We start from the raw sequence: 20088 nt of genomic DNA, 5'->3' as shown, positions 1-20088 counted from the left end.
GTATATGATAAGTCGTATTGTAGAAAGGGCGTAAATAATTTGCACCAAGAAGAAAATAGTAGTAAAAATAGAATCAATTCTTGCAAGTAATACCTACTTATTTGCAAAAATATATTACAAGCCATTTAGAACAATTTTTTGTACGGCATTTTGTTTTTGTTGATTATTGTTGTCAGTATTAACAAAATATATTAATGCCGTACAAAAATTTTTCACAATGAAATCCTACTTTTCAAAGGGAAATTAATTTTGCTATAGTAAGCACATGTTTCATAAAAAATGTACGGCATGGCCAAAGATGTCATTATTTTATAAAATAGAACTAAAATTTGTGAATTTGATGTTGGTTCAAATCGCCCCATACGCTACTTACAAATAGAGGGTTGCATCCTGTATTCCTAACCCCTGTATCAGCAAATACGTACGGCGTCGCTTAAAAAGTTATCTACGTATCAATCCGAAACTTGCAGTATAAATGCTGTACTGTAATAAATCACCAAAACCAGGGCCAAAATTTTCGGAAAATCAAAAATTTTCCTGGCTTCCGGTACTGCTATTTTTGTAGGGCATTAGGTCGAGGTTCATTTTTTTTGTATAACCTAGGTATATACTTTAGAAATGCCGTACAAAAATCTTTTGCCGAATGTTTTGGTGGACAGATTTAGCTTACCTATGTACTCACCTGTACCAACAAGAATTGACGGTATAGTTTCTAAAGTTATTGTTATATGTGGTAGTATTGATTTATAAGTAATCCATGCTGGGTCAAATGACCCCTTGAAAACTTCCGATGGGCCTGTAGTCTATTATGGTAATATGTATGTATGTATGTATGAATGTATGTATGTATGTATGTATGTATGTATGTATGTCGGAGGGTGGTGGAATTGTTTTTCCACCGCGGCACTTAGGCCTTATTAGTCCCCTTGTACACCCTCCTTCATTACTCGAGTACCTTTCTTCAAACCATCCTATTTACTACACGGGTGGCTTGGTGGCAAAGTCTCGTACAGTTTATGTATCACAACATGGTCTTGAGTTACAGAGATTTTCTTTGCTCTGTTCTCATTACCATTTATCGGGGACCACACGCATGCGGCAAATGTTGGGCGACCCAGGTCTCTGGTAGGCTGCCACAGCCACGTCCCCGAGCCTGCCTTAGGTCACCCATCCAAATCCCAGCCTGCGTCCGTGATGCTTGCCTCGGCAGATCGAAATCCACCGGCCAAGACACCCGGCTAGGCGGACCCCTATTATGGTAATAATAGAACCATTAATTTCAATGTTTTTCCAAACATTGACTACTCATATCGATGTTATGGTCAAAACATGAACTGATATAGGAATTTTTACTTTGATTCGGATGCAGCGATATTAAAGGTAAGACCTTTACCGTACAGCGCAACAACTTTTTTGACAGTAGGTCATGAAGAACATACTCGAATACCTTTCGCTAAGATCACATCGACAACCGTGCGTTCGCCTCTTCAAACCGACCCCACTCCTCACGACACGAACCAAAAATATTACTTTCCTATTTACTCCATTTACTCAAATAAAAAGTATCTTTTTCTTTACATAGTACATCGCCCAACGAAGAAAACGGCAATACGCGTGTGACACATCGCATCGCTCTGCCATAAATGCAAAACGGGATAGCCGTCTGAGCGTCCTCCAATTTTCAGAACACAATTTGTGCATTAATTTAGACATCGCCGAGTCCCCATACTGCGTCTTGGCTCGCTACGTACCACAAGGATAATGCATCTGCTCGGGAATATTACACGCTCTTACAAGTGAATTAAACGTTCGCTAGTAACATGGCAGGTTATATTATAATTTCACTCGGTAGGCGCCGCCTTGGAAAAGGACCATCAAGTCGGCGGTGGATTATAAGTGTCTGCCGCTCGGCGGTTCATTCTTGATGGTGTTATCTTAATAAACGGTCTCCGTTATCTCTTAAGTGTATAGCGAGAAGATAACTTACTTGTATGAGAGTATACAGCGTGTTAAAAAAGTATAGAAGTATAATAAAGTGTAAAAAATCCGAGAAGACAAAAATTTAATAGCCTAAGTTTTCTTAAAAACTAGTTTATATCCTGTAAACCCGTTGTAAAATCAATTCAATATTGGTAAAAGGTGCTGGTAACTCGAAAGCGTGTAACTGAATGTTAAACGTGAATGACTTCAATGGCCACTTAACTGATCAGACCTGAATATGCTGGAACTGGGGTTATCTCAAAAGTTTGTTGGATGTAGAACCAGTTGAAAGCTTACAAGTTCAACAACAGAGAATAAAAAAAGGCCGCAACATAATTAGAACAAAACCTGAGATATATGTATGTAATAATTAAGCTTAGTGCACGTGCAGACTAACAGGGCCGGCGCGGGGGTCGGTGGCCTTCACAACTGACTCGCGTTTTGAACTGTTCAGTTATTTAAGAAACCTTGTAATAGTTGGTGACGCGTCGATACCTTTCTTTTTTACGTCTGCTGTAAATTGTATTCGCCTTGTGTATTTAAATAACTATTTTTTAATTTATATTAACAACTATTAGTTGGGGGGAAAAGTAATGTAAAATGCCAAAAGAGAAAAGAAATGGAAGGGAATTATTTCAAATGTGGTTTGACAGTGATCTCGAAGATTACCAGGGACATACGTATTAAAGGAAATGACCCGTTTTGTATTGTGTGTAAACGCATTATAAATTCTTGCTATAAAACTAAAGTGACAAGCTATTTGAAGAGCCATGCCTCGCCCAGCGCTGAAGACTCTGTATTTTTCTATGAACTTGCAGACGCCTTTCTTTCAAGCAATATTTCAATAAACAAACTAGAGAACGCCAAGTTCCGTAATTCCGTAAATTGGAATCACATGGACTATCCCTAAATGAACAATTTGATATAATGATGTACAAAAAAATATACCTATATGATGCCAATAATATAAGCTCAGTCAGTAGTACGATAAGAGAAAAAATCCAGTGTTGAAAAAAAATCAGGATACATCATTTTGGAAAACATGTCAAGCTTTATCTGGTATATAGCAGAAGTTACAAGCAAATACAGGGGGTGACGTGTATAATCTATAAAAATTAAACTACAGCTTCCTGATGATATTTGCAATAGAAAAGTCTTATACGAAAAAGTTCTATATTCGCGTTTTTTTTTTTGTAAATTAAAGTTCATTTATTAAACGAAAATGAAGACCGACTCTGTGTTATTTATTAAAAACCTTGAAAGTGTTTTTATGCGACCCGAGATGCAACCTTATAATTTAAGTCGGTATAATCTAATACTAATAATACTAAAAGAAGGTTAGGTTACATTGTTCAAAAATTTGTGCAGTCAGCTGATTTTGTATTTCTATTGAATTCATTATTCACTTAATTATTAAATATTAAGCATCGTCCATCGACCCATCAGTGTTAAAAAGTGAAAGATTCCAGACAAAAGTTTTTATTTTGTAATTTCACTATAGTGACAGTGTAATTTCTATAAAGAAGTAAAAAATAAGAATTGCGTGCCGATTACATTAAACACGAGATTCTTATTTCCTACTTTGCTTAATTTTTTAGTCTGTGCACAAACTAGTTTTAGAATAAACCGAGAAAACAATGCATTTACTATTTCCGAACGTGTCGATATGGTGTTAGTATATGGTGCAGACTTAGACAATGCGCTCGCGGCGACTAGGTTGCACTGGGAACGATGGCCACAACATCACCCACCATGTGCAAATACAATTCTACAATGCGTTCAGCGGCTGCGAGATACGGGAAGTGGTATTCCTCGAGGAGAAGGACGTGGTCAGCAAGTGAACCTTAATGTTGAAGGTGCAGTGTTGAAAAATCTTGATAAAGACCCCACAATTAGTACTCGACGACTCGCACAGCAAGTAGGAACCTCATCTCGCATCGCATCTTAAGCCGCCAGCTATTGCACCCCTATCATCTGCAACCAGTTCAACAGATTTTACCCTCGGATTGTGATCAACGAATGTGTTTTTGCAGATGGTTTTTACGGCAATGTGCCAATCAAGTGGACTTTCCTCATTATGATTGTGTAACAGATGAGGCGACAATTACCGTGATGAAGTGAGTTTCCATAATATGCACATATGGGCCGATGAAAATCCTCACGCGATTAGGGAAACTAATTTTTAACATCGGTAAAATCATTTTCAACATGGGTTCTCGGTAAATGTTTGGGCTGGCATAATAGGCGATGTACTTGTGGGTCCCTATTTCTTTGAAGGACGACTAAATAGACCAACATATGCTGACTTTTTGGAGAACCGGTTGCCTGGATTTTAGCATGTTTCATCTTCAAGATGGGGCTCCTCCACACAGTACTCGAGAAGTAGCGACACTTTTGAATGAAAAGTTTCCTCAGCGAGGGGTTGGACCCGGCTGGTATACAGCACATGGACAGGACCGTTCCAGAGAAAATATTTTGATCCATAATTGAACTTTAAGAAAAAAACGCAATAATAGAACTTTTTCGTATAAAACTTTTCTATTACAAATGTCGTTAGAAGGCTGTAGTTTAATTTTTATAGATTATACACGCAACACTCTGTATATTAATATATAGTTCATGCCTCAACAATTTCTCATACTGTCCATTGTCAACAGCAGAGTTGAAGGGTCATTTTCCCTACACAAGTTAATATTAAGTGATAAACGTCGCCGTTTTACTAAAGAAAACTTAGAAAACCACGTAGTAATATGTTTTAACTGCTTCCAATATGCCACGGAAGCCTTGTCTGAACACTAAGGTTTATCGGGTAAGTGGTGTCACTTAAATTTTTATAGGTATTTTATCCTCTACTCAGCCTCGCTCTTTGGTAATAGTACTATGTTGCGACATATTTTCTGTAAACATATTAATATTTTCATTCGTAATCTAACTACGGTCCTGTTGAACTCCGCGAAGCACTAAGCCTAGTAATAATCTCAATTTCTTTCACCGTCCGTTTTTTTTTTATTTTCAACATCCTGTATGAGGCGAAAGCATAGGAACTCTTCATTTTTACCTCAATTAATACAACATTCAAAAGCTTTTTAACCGGAACCACTTTTCCCAATTTTCTCAATGAAGAAAAGGAATGAGTCGAAATCGCTCTATCTACATTCAGGGTACTCGCGCTCATTTTGTCACACGCTTGTGTATTGTGCCCGGTTTTATTAATATTATTTTAACTGCGGCAAGGCCCCGCTGTCACTGGAACATTCCGATGAGGAACGAGCTATGCAAACACTGCATCAACTGAAATTTAATTACGGTACGTGTGGATATACGCCGGCTAACCGGAAAACAATAATGGAAAAATAAAAGGCACGCGCACCTGGAATGAGCTAATTGTCCGTCGGGTTGCCAACAATCCTCCGAGGATGGAGCTGCGGGGAGCGGGAAAAACGTTTCAATTAGGCAACACGGAACTAAAGAAAATTCGCGTTTTATGTCGTTCTGTTCTCTAAAACTATAATGGGGTTAAAAACAATACTTTTTAGGAATTTTTTTGGGGTATTTAAATTGGTAATAGGACCTTTATACTTGGCTCAAAAAAACTTCATATTATGTAGAATTATCACACCAATTTTCAGCAAAATCGGTTCGATAGATTTTGAATAATAATTTTGCAATTCAGATTTTAAAAAAAATTGCAAATTTTCAAAATTTTGCATAGCAAAAACCAAGACCCTTAGATACTTGAAAGTTTAATCACATATAGAAGGGCTCTCAAGCTTTCAAACTTTTTTTGTAAAATCCGAATCCGTCAATTAGGAGAGCTCTGGTACTTGTTTAAACATTGGTCGAATTTTTGTACTTATAAACAATTAGAACTTTGTGAATATTCAATCAAATCAAATTTTTTAAGGCAGGTTTTAAAAGTTCTTGGAAAGACGCTTCTTAAAAAAAAACAGATCGATTGATCAATTAGTTACGTAGTTATAGCCATTTTCACTAAATGTACTGGGACATCCGGGCTAATTTTTCAAAAAATACCTTTGGTATTCCGAGTACTTACCAGGTCTAAGATTACAATACTTTTCTTTATTTATGCAAGCGAGAAATTCAATAAAATCGTACGGGTGGTGGTGGTGGGGGAAACAGAGAGCGCGGCCGCTTCGGCCTGCTCGAAATTGAATCGGCTATAACTTCCAATTTTTTCTGTTTTCTCTAAATAACTTTTTTCTGTATTAAATTTCTGTTCATTTAATAACTAGGAAAGATTCATACACTAGTTAGTTGTCAAGTCGCATTAGTTTATCAAGTTGCTTAAAAACGAAATGCATTGAAACTTGTATATGCAAATATCTCGATAACCAAGGGAGATATCTAAATCGAATAAGGGTAACTTTTTTATGAAACAAAGGACGTTCTTTCATATTTTAAATACACAATGTCCGTAATTCTAAAGGCAACAAAGATTTTTACCAAAGGAATAGGGCATAACTAACGCCCTGTACAAGCAACGCCAAAATTAGTTAAAAATTCTTATTTGTCATGTCAAAAAACATAATAGTGCCAATTTTTTTGTTCATACTCTGACAGTTTTGAAAATTATCGAGGAATTTCAAAATAAAATTCAAACATTGAACGCCCTGTATCTTTGAAACCAGCAACGTTTTCATAAGGCATATTTGGCTCAATCGACTTATTTTGGTCACCAGTATCTCCATCTTCGAGATTTCCCAACCGTTCGCAGACACCCTGTATATTTAAATTGTTAGAGAATATGACGGGCTATAACCGGGCACCAGTAGGTAACAAATATTTTTGGTTATAGAAAACATGTCGTAAGCAACTCGTGAATCACGTACTTGTATTTCAATGCGCGCAGAAAATTAATTTAAAAAAGACGTAAAACGAGACTTGGGGATTGGTTTTAAAAACTTTATAACCCAAAGCTGTCGTCGGTCGCCACACATAAAACTTCCGACACCCTTAGGAATCGTTACTTGGATGCATTTTCCGGTCATATGTTACAAGATTTTATGGATTATCGTTTCAGCTATTGTCTTTGACGTTTGGTATGGTCTTACTGAGAAAACTGATAGTTTCATACAGACAAAGCACTGCGAAAAGTTGAAACAATATTTTGTGCACACTACTTGTAATAAAAAAAAATAACACAACAAATTAATCAAATGTGTTTATATTTGCGATCTTTTTCTAATTACAATAGCTATAATAAGTAATGCGTAGTGTACAGCGCTTGTACTATTTGTACTTTATGCACAGAACTAGGTAAAGAACATTTTTTTTTTAATTAAACTATCCTTGATACTGTATAAGGAAGATAATTATATACTGAGATGAAATAAAATTATTGATAGCAATTTATAAGTTTAAATTAAAATTTTACTTGAATAAGACACGGTGAAGAGAAACGGTTGAAATAATTGTTGTAATTGTTAAAATTTGTTAGTATTAAATAGGTTATTGTGAATTGTTATCGGAGAGTCGTATTACTAGAGCAGAATATATTTCAAAGATTTAAGTATAAAAAACATTATCATTTTGGTCAAATAGCCTACATGCCAAGGTATTATTGGAAAAACATAATCAAAATTAATTAGTAACAGCAAGTGACATATAGCAAATGAAAGCTAAAATTTTTGTAAATAAACTGGAATATGATTGTAAAATTGCAAATTATAAAGTGAATTGAAGTGAAGTGAAGTAGAAAAAGAAAACGGAATTTAAAAGAACAGACATATATGTGAAAAGACCCTAATAAGGGAGCAAAAATCAAGAGTAGGAAAAATAAAAAAATTTGGAAGATTATTGACCAGTTACGAAAGAATTTATCAGAGAGAGGTATTGTGAATAGAAGTAAAGTGGGAAAAATCCATATAAATAGAAATAATTATAGTGGAAAATAGTGAGATAATTAAATTTAGTCTACCAGTATAAAGAAAAATGAAAGTTGGGCCAGAAAAGGATTCAAAAGTCCATTCTCTTCAAAAAAAGGACTTCTGGATGAGATTCCAGACGCATAAAACTAAGCAGCAGGTTCCGGCTATCTAGTAATGTCGAGAAGACGGGGATTCCAGGACGATATCCAGGCCTAGTATAATAGGGCAAGCAGTTCGACAATAAAAATCAACAAGACATACGTAGATGTTACTTTGTGCACAAAGAATTACAAAATCTTATAAGATAAAGCTAGCTAGCAAAAAAGAGATTGATAAATACAATCTCAAAATTCATATAAAACCTATAGGAATAATAATAATAAAATTTAAAGTAATCTTTCCTGAAAATAAATTTCAAATAAATACAAATTCATCATCCCTGATGAATATTAAATAAATTTAACTTCACTATACGAACAATTATAATAAAGGACCCTGCACAAATCTTATGGAAATTGGGTCCCGGTCAAATTCGCTGAATTTTTGATATGTGATAGAGTTCATCATACTGGTCAATTGTCTCAATGGCCACAAAGCTCAAAAATGGATAGTTTGGCCGGTACAGAGCTTTAAAGCTCCGAATATCCTCCACGGATTTATGTATATGCGCAGTGTGTATAGACTTTTGAAATAGCCTATTTCATTTTTTTTATTATCTAGGTTTATATTTTTGAGGTTGCTGAATTCAGATCTGTTGTTAGATTTTCAAAATTGACAGTTGGCAGCTGTCAAATAGCTGTCAATGTGCTATAATAAAGCCAAAAACTTGTTTTTTNTTTCAGTATAAAGAAAAATTAATGTTGGGCCAAAAAAGGATTCAAAAGTCCATTCTCTTAAAAAAAGGACTCCAATACGATATCCAGGACAGACCAGGACGAAATTCCGGATAGTTACCAGTAAGCGGTAGTTCCAAAGATATAACAAATTCAGGAAAAACGAAGACTCCAGGACGAGATTCCAGACGCATAAAGTAAGCAGCAGGTTCCGGCTATCCATTAACTACAGGAAGACGAGGGTTCCAGGACAATATCCAGGCCTAGTATAATAGGGCAAGCAGTTCGACAATAAAAATCAACAAGACATACGTAGAGGTCACTTTATGCACAAAGAATTACAAAATCTTATAAGATAAAGCTAGCTAGCAAAAAAGAGATTGATAAATACAATCTCAAAATTCATATAAAACCTATAGGAATAATAATAATAATAAAATTTAAAGTAATCTTTCCTGAAAATAAATTTCAAATAAATACAAATTCATCATCCCTGATGAATATTAAATAAATTTAACTTCACTATACGAACAATTATAATAAATTTGGCCATATTAAAATTTTGATAGATATTAAGTATTAAAGTAAGCCTAGTAACACATTGAGAAAGAAAGTTTAAGATCAATTTTTATCGCCTTAAGTACAGACAACCAACAGTACACAATAATACATCGATTTGAATACCACTATATGAAAAATTCTCAAGGTGTCACAAAAGTGCTATAAGATAATTCCAAGTATTCCTGAAAGTGTGCTTGACATTTCACAGTTATTATTGATTATTATAAAAAAATAAACTAATAAATAAACTAATTTCTGAATATCTTTTTTTTGTGTGGTGTGTTGTTTGGTTTTCTGCACAATTTTAACTTCACTTGAACTCACTACTGAGAAAGTCGAAAGCTAGCCAGGGTATAATTGACAACTTAATTATATTAATTATACAAACAAATCGCATACACATACATACTTACTACTCATAATAATATTGGTGTATACGCATACATATTTCTACCCATAACAATATATACAGGGTTTTCCATCTAAGCGGGATTCTTCTGTAACTGTGTAACTGTAAAATTTATAAAAAAAATGGTTTTGATAAAAGTTGCCTGGGGTGGGCGCTACATAACTTTGTTATTTGAAATGGAACACCCTGTATATTATTGCATTTTTGAATTCCTTGATTAATATTAGGTAGAGTTTATTAAACGTACATGATGTTTAAAACTTACCGTTTTCGTAACTGGAAACCCTGTAAATCTAAAAATATTTTCTTTACATGGCTTTACATGATTCCAGGCAACTTTTATGAAAACCATTTTTTTTTAAATAAATTTTACAGTTACAGAGTTACAGGCGAATCCCTCTGAGGTGGAACACCCTGTATACAGTGAGACAATGTACTCTTANGATATCGTCTTTGAACTTATCGAACTAAAAAAATAGAAAGATAAAACATAAAAAAACAAGTTTTTGGCTTTATTATAGCACATTGACAGCTATTTGACAGCTGCCAACTGTCAATTTTGAAAATCTAACAACAGATCTGAATTCAGCAACCTCAAAAATATAAACCTAGATAATAAAAAAAATGAAATAGGCTATTTCAAAAGTCTATACACACTGCGCATATACATAAATCCGTGGGTGATATTCGGTGCTTTAAAGCTCTGTACCGGCCAAACTATCCATTTTTGAGCTTTGTGGCCATTGAGACAATTGACCAGTATGATGAACTCTATCACATATCAAATATTCAGCGAATTTGACCGGGACCCAATTTCCATAAGATTTGTGCGGGGTCCTTTGGCCATATTAAAATTTTGATATATATTAAGTATTAAAGTAAGCTTAGTAACACATTGAGAAAGAAAGTTTAAGATCAATTTTTATCGCCTTAAGTATAGACAACCAACAGTACACAATAATAAATCGATTTGAATACCACTATATGAAAAATTCTCAAGGTGTCACAAAAGTGCTACAAGATAATTCCAAGTATTCCTGAAAGTGTGCTTGACATTTCACAGTTATTATTGATTGTTATAAAAAAATAAACTAATAAATAAACTAATTTCTGAATATCTTTTGTTTAGTGCGGTGTGTTTGGTTTTCTGCACAATTTTAACCTCACTTGAACTCACTACTGAGAAGGGTCGAAAGCTAGCCAGGGTATAATTGACAACTTAATTATATTAATTATACAAACAAATCGCATACACATACATATTACTACTCATAATAATATTGGTGCATACGCATACATATTTCTACCCATAACAATATATACAGGGTTTCTTCTGTAACTGTATAAAAAAATGGTTTTAATAAAAGTTGCCTGGAATCATTTGGCCATGTAAAAATATCTTTAGCTTTACAGGGTGGGCGCTACATAACTTTGTTATTTGAAATGGAACACCCTGTATATTATTACATTTTTGAATTCCTTGATTAATATTAGGTAGAGTTTATTAAACGTACATGATGTTTAAAACTTACCGTTTTCGTAACTGGAAACCCCGTAAATCTAAAAATATTTTCTTTACATGGCTTTACATGATTCCAGGCAACTTTTATGAAAACCATTTTTTTTTAAATAAATTTTACAGTTACAGAGTTACAGGCGAATCCCTCTGAGGTGGAATACCCTGTATACAGTGAGACAATGTGCTCTTAGCAAAATTTAAAATGATTTAACAGCTGTCGACATCCTGATTCTGATATTCTGCCTTATAACTGCTGGGACCCGATTAATTCAGGTGGCGATCGAAGGGAACAGATGATGAACTAATTGTGATGCGGCTCACAGCCTTCTTTAATACCGTGGATCGGCGCCAGCGATTTTCGACGATGGGCCCATAAGAGGTAATAGTTCGGAAAAATAAGGGATGGTTCGGTAGACTCTAATCCAATTATTTTAATGGGAGGCCATGCTTAACCGAAGGAGTCGAGGATATAACCCCGGCGTTATTATCTTTCGTTATCAAATCTGCGTTTAGGCGCAAAATAAACGGACCTTATGTAATACTTCTAATTTCTCTACGTGACCGTCGATTTACTAAACTTTCGAATGCGAATTTTAATTTTGGGTTCCTAAAGTAGATATTATTTAAATATTGAGATGAAATTAAATTACTGATAGCAATTTATAAGTTAAATTAAAATTTTACTTGAATAAGACACGGCAAAGAGAAAAGTTTGAAATGATTGTTGTAAAACTTAGAAGAATATTTGTGTAAAAAAAGTATCCCTGATAAGTATTAAATAAATTTAACTTCATTATACGAATAATTATAAAAAAAATTGTGGCCATATTAAAATTTTGATAGATATTAAGTATTAAAGTAAGCATAGTAACACATTGAGGAAGAAATTTTAAGATCAAATTTTATCGCCTTATGTATAGGCAACCAACAGTATACTATAACAAATCGATTTGAATACCACTACATGAAAAATTCTCAAAGTGCCACAAAAGTGCTATAAGATAATTCCAAATATTCCTGAAATTGTGCCTGACATTTCACAGTTATAATTGGTTGTTATATAAAACTAATAATAAACTAATAAATTAATTAATTTCGGAATAATATCTTTTGTTTAGTGTGGTGTATTGTTTGGTTTTCTGCAGTTTTAACCTCACTTAAACTCATAACTGAGAAGGTTTGAAAGCTAGCCAGGGTATAATTGACAACTTAAATTATAGCATAAACATATACAACAGGATCATTATTATATTAATTACACAAACAAATCACATACACATACATATTACTACTCATAACAATATTGGCGCATACACATAAATATTTCTACCTATAACAATATATACGAGGTTTTTTCAGAAAATAACCGAACTTTTTGAATTACGCAATAATGGAGATATTTAGTGACATCGTGTTCAAGTGTTAGTGACGATTTATGCAATGAGCGAGTTTCGGGAACGTAAGATTTTGCGTGAAACTAGGGAAAATTTTCACGGAAACATTTCAACTTTTAAAACAAGCTTACGGAGATGATACTCTGGGTCATATACAATGTTAGAAGATGATCCTCGACCAGGAAGGCCTGCGACTTCACTTTCAAAAAATCAAAGATCTGGCACGTGCAAATCGCAGATTAACTGTCAGAGAAAGTGCAGAACAGGTTAGCATGTTAATAGGGTCATCCCATGAAATTTTGACTATAAATTTGAACATGCATCGAGTTGCAGTAAAATTTGTTCCTTGTTTGATGACCTGTGAATAGGGGAGGGGGGTAAGTTGAAGGAGATAAGAACCAACAATGTATAAAATTAATAATAAAGTTTAAAAAATAAAGTTCGTTTATTTTCTGAACCGACCTCGTATATAGCAGTTCAAAGTACGGTGCTGAAGATAATAAAAATATATTTTTGGCGAGAACTCAGAAACGAACGACACTTTTTATTTTTATTATTATTATTATTATTATTATTATTATTATTATTATTATTATTATTTTGTTAATAAGAGCACTTTTTAATAAAAACATACGACTAAAAAATTATTCAGTGGCGTAGATATAGCAAGTTACTTACTGATTTCATCCTGTAACTTTTAAAACGGTGCAAATAATTTGAATTTTAACCCGGACTTTGAATTTTCAATACATGTTTCGGTATTTATTTTATGCAAGTACCAATTAGTAAGCATAATTGTTAATTATTTATTTTAAATTTTCATTTTACTTTGTATGTATTTTTAACACTGATTTCATATATTTGTCTTAATTTTTAAGCTCCAATATTGGAATTAAACTAATTTAAAGATTCTGATTTTAAATTAATCTAATCTGTAAAGTTAGATAAAGTTAATAATTGTTAAATTCAATATTGCAAAAAATATTCATTTTCTTTAAGATTGGAAAACCTTAAGATGTCGTAGAATCATACAAATCAAACTCTACGTAAAAATTTTGCAAGAATAAAAGGGAATACCTTTGAATTACAACAACCAATGACTACTAATACTTGTTCCTCGATTTTTTTTTACCAAAATTACACAAAAACAATGTCGCTACAAGATAAAAATCGATGTAAAATTTCTATTGCTTATTTATTTTTATTACAGTATTAATAAAAAATTAAAAATAACAACAAAGGCATCTCTGATTAACGTCTTGACCTAATTTTTTGTAACACCTTGTACACTCATCAATTGTTACCGATGTACGACCGTAATTTGCTGAGATTTGTCGCACGAAGATATAGAACGGCACCCATTTTGCTCAACACTAACAGCCACAAACCATAATGTGTGTCTTGCTTTGCATATTTAAATCGTCAATTAGCCCCCAGTTGCTTTGCATATCCCGTAAGCCCGACAAAAAAATGCAAATAGCCTAGAAAACCTCAACTAAAATGAAAAAAGTTTGAAACCGAGTGCGATTTATATTTGCAAGGGGCAGTCTCGCAGGTCTACTTTGATATTTAAATTTTCACGTTACTCGAAACTTTACCTGCATTAGATGCGAGCGGAAACCGCGGATGTTTCGGGTTTCTTTGCCTCAAAAGTCACTAATAAAGTACATTAAAATCGAATTAAACTATCTAGTATTTAACACGTGGCGGAATTGATGATTTAAACATATAGAAAGTTTCCAATTTTTAATCGTTAAGTAAAAAAATTCAATATTATTTAGAAAAATTCCCCAAAAAAAAGTCAACATTTTTAATTCTTTGTCTAAAAATATTGGGATTTGTATCACAAAAATAGTTTTTCCAGAAATAAGCAATCTTGCAAGTTGTAAAAAAAATTGTCTACATACTTTTAACTTGTGTTTAATCCTCCTTCCTACCCTTAGAGGTTGACAACCAAGAGCTTGACTCACCTGAAAGCAAAAACAATAAATTATACAGGGTGTTTCTGAAATACGTGCCTTCATTGAAATAGGCGATAGAGAGCACGAGTAACTGATGGTCTAAATACTTCTGTTTTAGATAAAATTAAAGAAGAAAATTAACCATAAATGTAAGCCGACGCTGTGCATCTTGTGCACGTGCCGGACCAATCAAAATGTGTACTGAATGCCTATTGTCGATGCAGCAAATCTTCAACAGCGTATTTTTGCTGCAGCTAATGAAATTCAACAAATGCCGGGAGTTCTTGTATCATGTAAGCACACTAATTTTGACCGTCGTTTGGAAGCATATTTATTAGAACATGGAGATAACTTGGAACAATTTTTGTAGAGTATATCGTCTATTGGTAAGTAATTCGATTATTCGTTTAGTTTTTGTGTTACTTTCAAACGAATGAATAAATTTCAGCGTTTAAACCGTAACATCGCCATAAGCCTTTTCGCACTATGGCGCGCGGCAACTTTGATATCAAAGGTACAGCAGTATACAAAATCAACAGATTAAAAAGTCTTATACAAAATTCTTCTAATCCAATAATTATTTTCAAATAACATCGTTGACACCTTAAAGAACAGTTACAAGTATTTTCTTACATTATATAATAAGTATTAAGTGCTCGATTTCCCGCAGCAAAAATAACTCATTTACGTAGAAAATAGAATTCGTCTTTGAATTTTGCACTCGTCTTTCGCCTCGAGGTTGTTTGCAGGTAGACTGAACAGTTCAAGTGGAGCAAGTCGGACTGGAAGGTAAAGAAAATTAGGTGCCAGTAATTGAAAAAGGCAATATTATTCCCGGTAATAATAAAGGTAGACGTAATAATTACATCGGGGCTTCCCACGTGTACCAGACTGAAGACAATAAGTGTCTGGGCGTATTTTTATTATTACCGAGTGAGCGACTATAACGTTAAAATCTAGTAGGTAGATATTTGTATAATAAATACATAATATACTTGTCGTAGGTATATATTCCAAGCGAGAGAGCAGTAAAAGTAGGCTTTGGCGTTTGTGTTTGCAGTCATTTATTTTGTTGTACAGAAAAATTCCAAATATTATGTAGAATAAGAATCCGAGTTTGCCTATTCCAAAAAACTGTTGCTAAATTCAGGGGAACAACAAACATACAAAAAGAACGAAAAATGACCCGTTTTTCGACATATTTTTCCCTGTAACTTTGAAAGTAAGCCCTAAATAAAAGTCATTCTTTATTATTTGTTTATTTGACGTGCGAATCAAAAAAGTTGAATTTTGCACTAACAATGGACGAAAAATAGAAGAAAATCATATGAATATTTGGAGCAATTTTTAAAATAAGTAAATATTTATAAATATTGATGAAACTTTGTGAACAAATAGTAAAACATTCTACCCTAAAAATTTAGCAATGATCGATCTCGTAGTTTTCGATTGACAGGATTGTTAATTATGAAAATTTTAAAAAGCTTATCACGTACCGTGGGTTTAAATTAAGGTTTAGAAAGGGCACACAATTTTTTAGAGATACCTACTTGCTGTTAAAATAAACAATGATCAATACTAAAATACCTATTTTTATACTTTTATAAATTTTCTATGCAATCGACAAAATCTTGCACATATAAAAACTACGTCGTAACTCTTGCTTTTTAGCCAAATACGACAGCATTCTACTGTGTAGATTCTGAGATATAGAAGCGTAATTTATAGCTCAATTAGGTCATTTTCGTTCTTTTAGTATGTTGTTGTTCCTCTGAATTTAGCAATGTTTTTTTGGAATAGGCAAACTCTGACTCTTATTCTAGATAATATTTGGAATTTTTCTGTACATCAAAATAGATCAAATACTAGCCCCTTGGCTATTAATAATGTCAAAAGCAAAACGTTCCTTTTTTTCAGAATAATTGAATACATCAAGAACAAATATTAGGAGTACAATAATATAACTCCAGTATTATTTTTAGTTCATATTATATCTTATAAATATTTCACTAAATAAAATCGTCTCATATTGTAATAAATAGAGGATGCGCCGTATGTAAATTACCAAATTGAAAATAGTTCTCTATGGATTATTGATTATTATTTATACAAATTCATGTAAAATTAGCTTGTACGGATGAAATTGGATTAGCATGTAATTTTACACTTTGCCGCTTTGTTAAATATTTAAAACATATACAGGGCGTCCCGTTCATATTTCAAAACGACTTGTGGCAAGTTCCTCATGGGAAAATAATAGGGGTAGGTCATGAAAAGTTTTTTCTTAGACTTTCCAAATGGTTTTCCTTAATTATCTTTAAATCGGCTAAGGATAAAAATGTCAAAATTTGTACACAAGTAAACATCAACTGTGCGTTAGAATAATGTGCAAACGGTTTCTTTCTGAAAGGCAGTGTCGCCGATACAGGTAATTGGAGGGGTACAATCGAAAAAAAATATGTTAAAAGTCAAAATTTATTACATTTCTAAACGGTTCTGTAAACTCTACTACAAAAAAAGGTATACTTGTCGAAATTCGGTAGCATGTACCATTTTCAAGTAAAGAGAAGAAAAGTATAAAAGTATAGAAGGAAATGGGGGACAATGTCAGTATCTACTGTAGTATTTCGAGTTTGTACATTTATTTAATTAATTACCATAATCTGTTTATTTTGATTTACTTTTTAAATGTTAGTTTACAACAAACTGAAACTTAAAATAAATTTTTCCGCCGGCCGCCGGACAGTTTACTTAGCGAGTACCTTCTCTTTAAAGGGTTCGTGAGTTTTCCACATGTTTCAATGCAATTCACGGGAAATCGTAATGTCGTAAACTTTATTTTGCGAAAAATTCAAGTCTTAATGTTTGTAAACAATTGCGCTAAGATTTAAAAATAAATTCTTATCTTGGCTCCTGTTGGTCGTAGAGGGTACTTTTTAAAAAAAACTGTATTTTTTGTCAGCTATCCATTGCATCTATTTTCGGTGAGGTAGCATAAATAGCAACAATTTTATTCAAATTGTTAATAAACGAAAAACGCACGGTTTTTTAATGCATAATTTGAGAATGTCAATGTCAAAAAACGGTGATATTTTGTAATAGGTCGCTTAATTACGTCTTTAAGATTACAATGACGCTTTCAGAATCATGTTTGGTTGAAAATTAACGCCTGTACAGAGGCTTAAAGTTCATAACTTTTGGAGTCTCCGTTATAAACAAATTGAATTGTGCGAAAAGTATTGCATTTACAGCGCCCACTTTTGGCGCACTTTTAAAGTATGACAAAACCCTCAACTTGTCATAGGTTTTATAAAATTTTAACAATAAATGCGATAGTTATAAACAAATTAAAAAATGGGCACTTTTCTTGTTGTTTTTGCAATAACTTTTTTGTTTATTAACCGATTTTAATTTAACAAGTCTCATTTTGTAGATAATTTTACTCCCTACAAGCTGTCTCAGAGTCACTTTTCGCTAAAATTGATGGTTTTCCCTGCAAAGTGAAAAAACTGTTTTCCTCACTTATTTGTTTAAATAGAAAAGTTAGCTAATAAACATTTTTGACTCACGAGATGAGAGATGTCTTGTATTATGTTCCTTTAGACAATTTTACAATAATATCGCGGATAGAACTTTTTTCTATTTTCTCTTTTATTTTCGCTAATTTTTCTGGTGTTTAACACCACGTTTCCCAAATTTTATTTATCCTCACAGTAGGCCCATACTATCGAGTTTGAGACACCGTGTACAACTACTAGCTAATGTAATTTTATACTTACAGTTACGTGATTATAAAATGGTAAATGGTATTGAATTTTATAGTGCTAAATTAAAGACTTTTGAAATTTTTAGAATTGTTTATTCTGTCCATTATTAATCGAATAAAAACAGTAAAAATACTAGCGCATGCAATTTTCCGTCTTAAATATATGGCCCAACCTAAGGCGAACTTCGTTGCTGGACTTCTACGGACCCATCGAGGAGTGTGATTGAACGTCGACCCTGGTATTCATTAACCAGAACCGGAACCTTGCCCAGTAGTAGTACACAAAATTCTTATTTGCATTATATATAACTAACGGAATTTCAATAAATCCAATTCTTAATAATTCAAAACATTGTTAAAAATATTCACAAACGTTGCGAGCATATTGCTTCCAGTCTAGGCCTCATTTAACGTAACATCTAGTGCTGCAATTTTACCAAACTAACGTTTAATTATATCTACACGACCCGTTGCAAATTCGAGTATTCAGCAACGTACAGTTCAGACTTGTTAAGCTCGACGTTAGTCAAGCATGCCGCGGCGTCGCAAATGGTCCTCAGACGATCCCTTAAGCCCGGCAATATTGCGTCTAACTGCAAGTCCCCCGCAGGATGATGTATATTATAGCGTCCATCTTGCGGCCCGCTAACGACCTGTATTTAATGACGTCACCGACACTCTCATTTGTCACGAGACGCCAACTTCTACATCCATTAAGTTGGGGGAAGCCGCACTCCGCCACTCGTCCCCTGTCTGTCAGGGCTTCCTAGATGCTTTGTCTCAACTTAATTGCTTTGTATCGTCATAAATTATGAGAGATGTTCTATACTTTGTAACTAACACATGCTTCGAGAGTCTGCGTCTCTTTCGAGGACGTACCGCCGCGTTTGAAGTGCCTGCGTCGACAGAACGGTTCGATGCCGTTCTTTGATTATAAAAATAACACCGGCACATAAAAAAAATAGACCAGGGTCGATAATTTTTGAAACCAAAAAAATGATAGTAGGATGAAACCCATTGGAAAAGAAAGAGAATATAACAGAAATGAAAGGAAAAATAATTTACGGGCGATCTGAGGTCGGGAAGAGGTAGGGGGTGAGTTTTTAAGGGTAATAAACGGTTTCCCTTGATTTCCAGAAAAACTACAAGTCTTATGGAAAAAAGTTAAGTGACAAAGTTGTAGGTAATAAAAAGATCTACAACTTTTGTATTTACACTTTTTTCACATAACCTCAAAATTTATGTGAAAAATTCAAATAACCAAGTTTTTGGTTTTTTATTTTTATCTTTTACAAACAAAAAATTTTTTTCACGAAATTTGGTGAAAACTTACCTATTTATGTCCCATACACGCTGTAATTTTTTTGATTTGAAATATTTATTTTTTCACCTTATTTTTACTTAATATCGAAAAAGCACCCTAATTTTCAATCGAAAATTCTCACGTCAAAATATCTGCTTTTTTAAAAACGTCGGTGGGCTTTTTCTTCGTTGAAATCTCTACTTTCTGATGGTGTAAAAAAAAATATACATTACTATGGTAAGTTTTCTCAGGAAATGCAAAGAAACGAAAGAAGATTCTACAACTTTCTCAAAATATTGTAGATGTCTTATTAAATATTAACTTTATTAACTTATTTGGTTGTTAATTATAATAGTATATTTCGACTTGTAATTTTTTTGTTTATCAATGTAACATGGAATCTTACGTTTTTCGAGTAATTAAAGTGTAAATTTTAATAAATAGCTCAAAATTGTACATAATGATTAGAAAAAA

The sequence above is a fragment of the Anoplophora glabripennis genome, unplaced genomic scaffold, assembly GCF_000390285.2.
Source record: "Anoplophora glabripennis isolate ALB-LARVAE unplaced genomic scaffold, Agla_2.0 scaffold199, whole genome shotgun sequence".
Taxonomy (NCBI): domain Eukaryota; kingdom Metazoa; phylum Arthropoda; class Insecta; order Coleoptera; family Cerambycidae; genus Anoplophora; species Anoplophora glabripennis.
The sequence above is the reverse complement of the archived record's forward strand: the minus strand, read 5'-3'. Positions refer to the sequence as shown.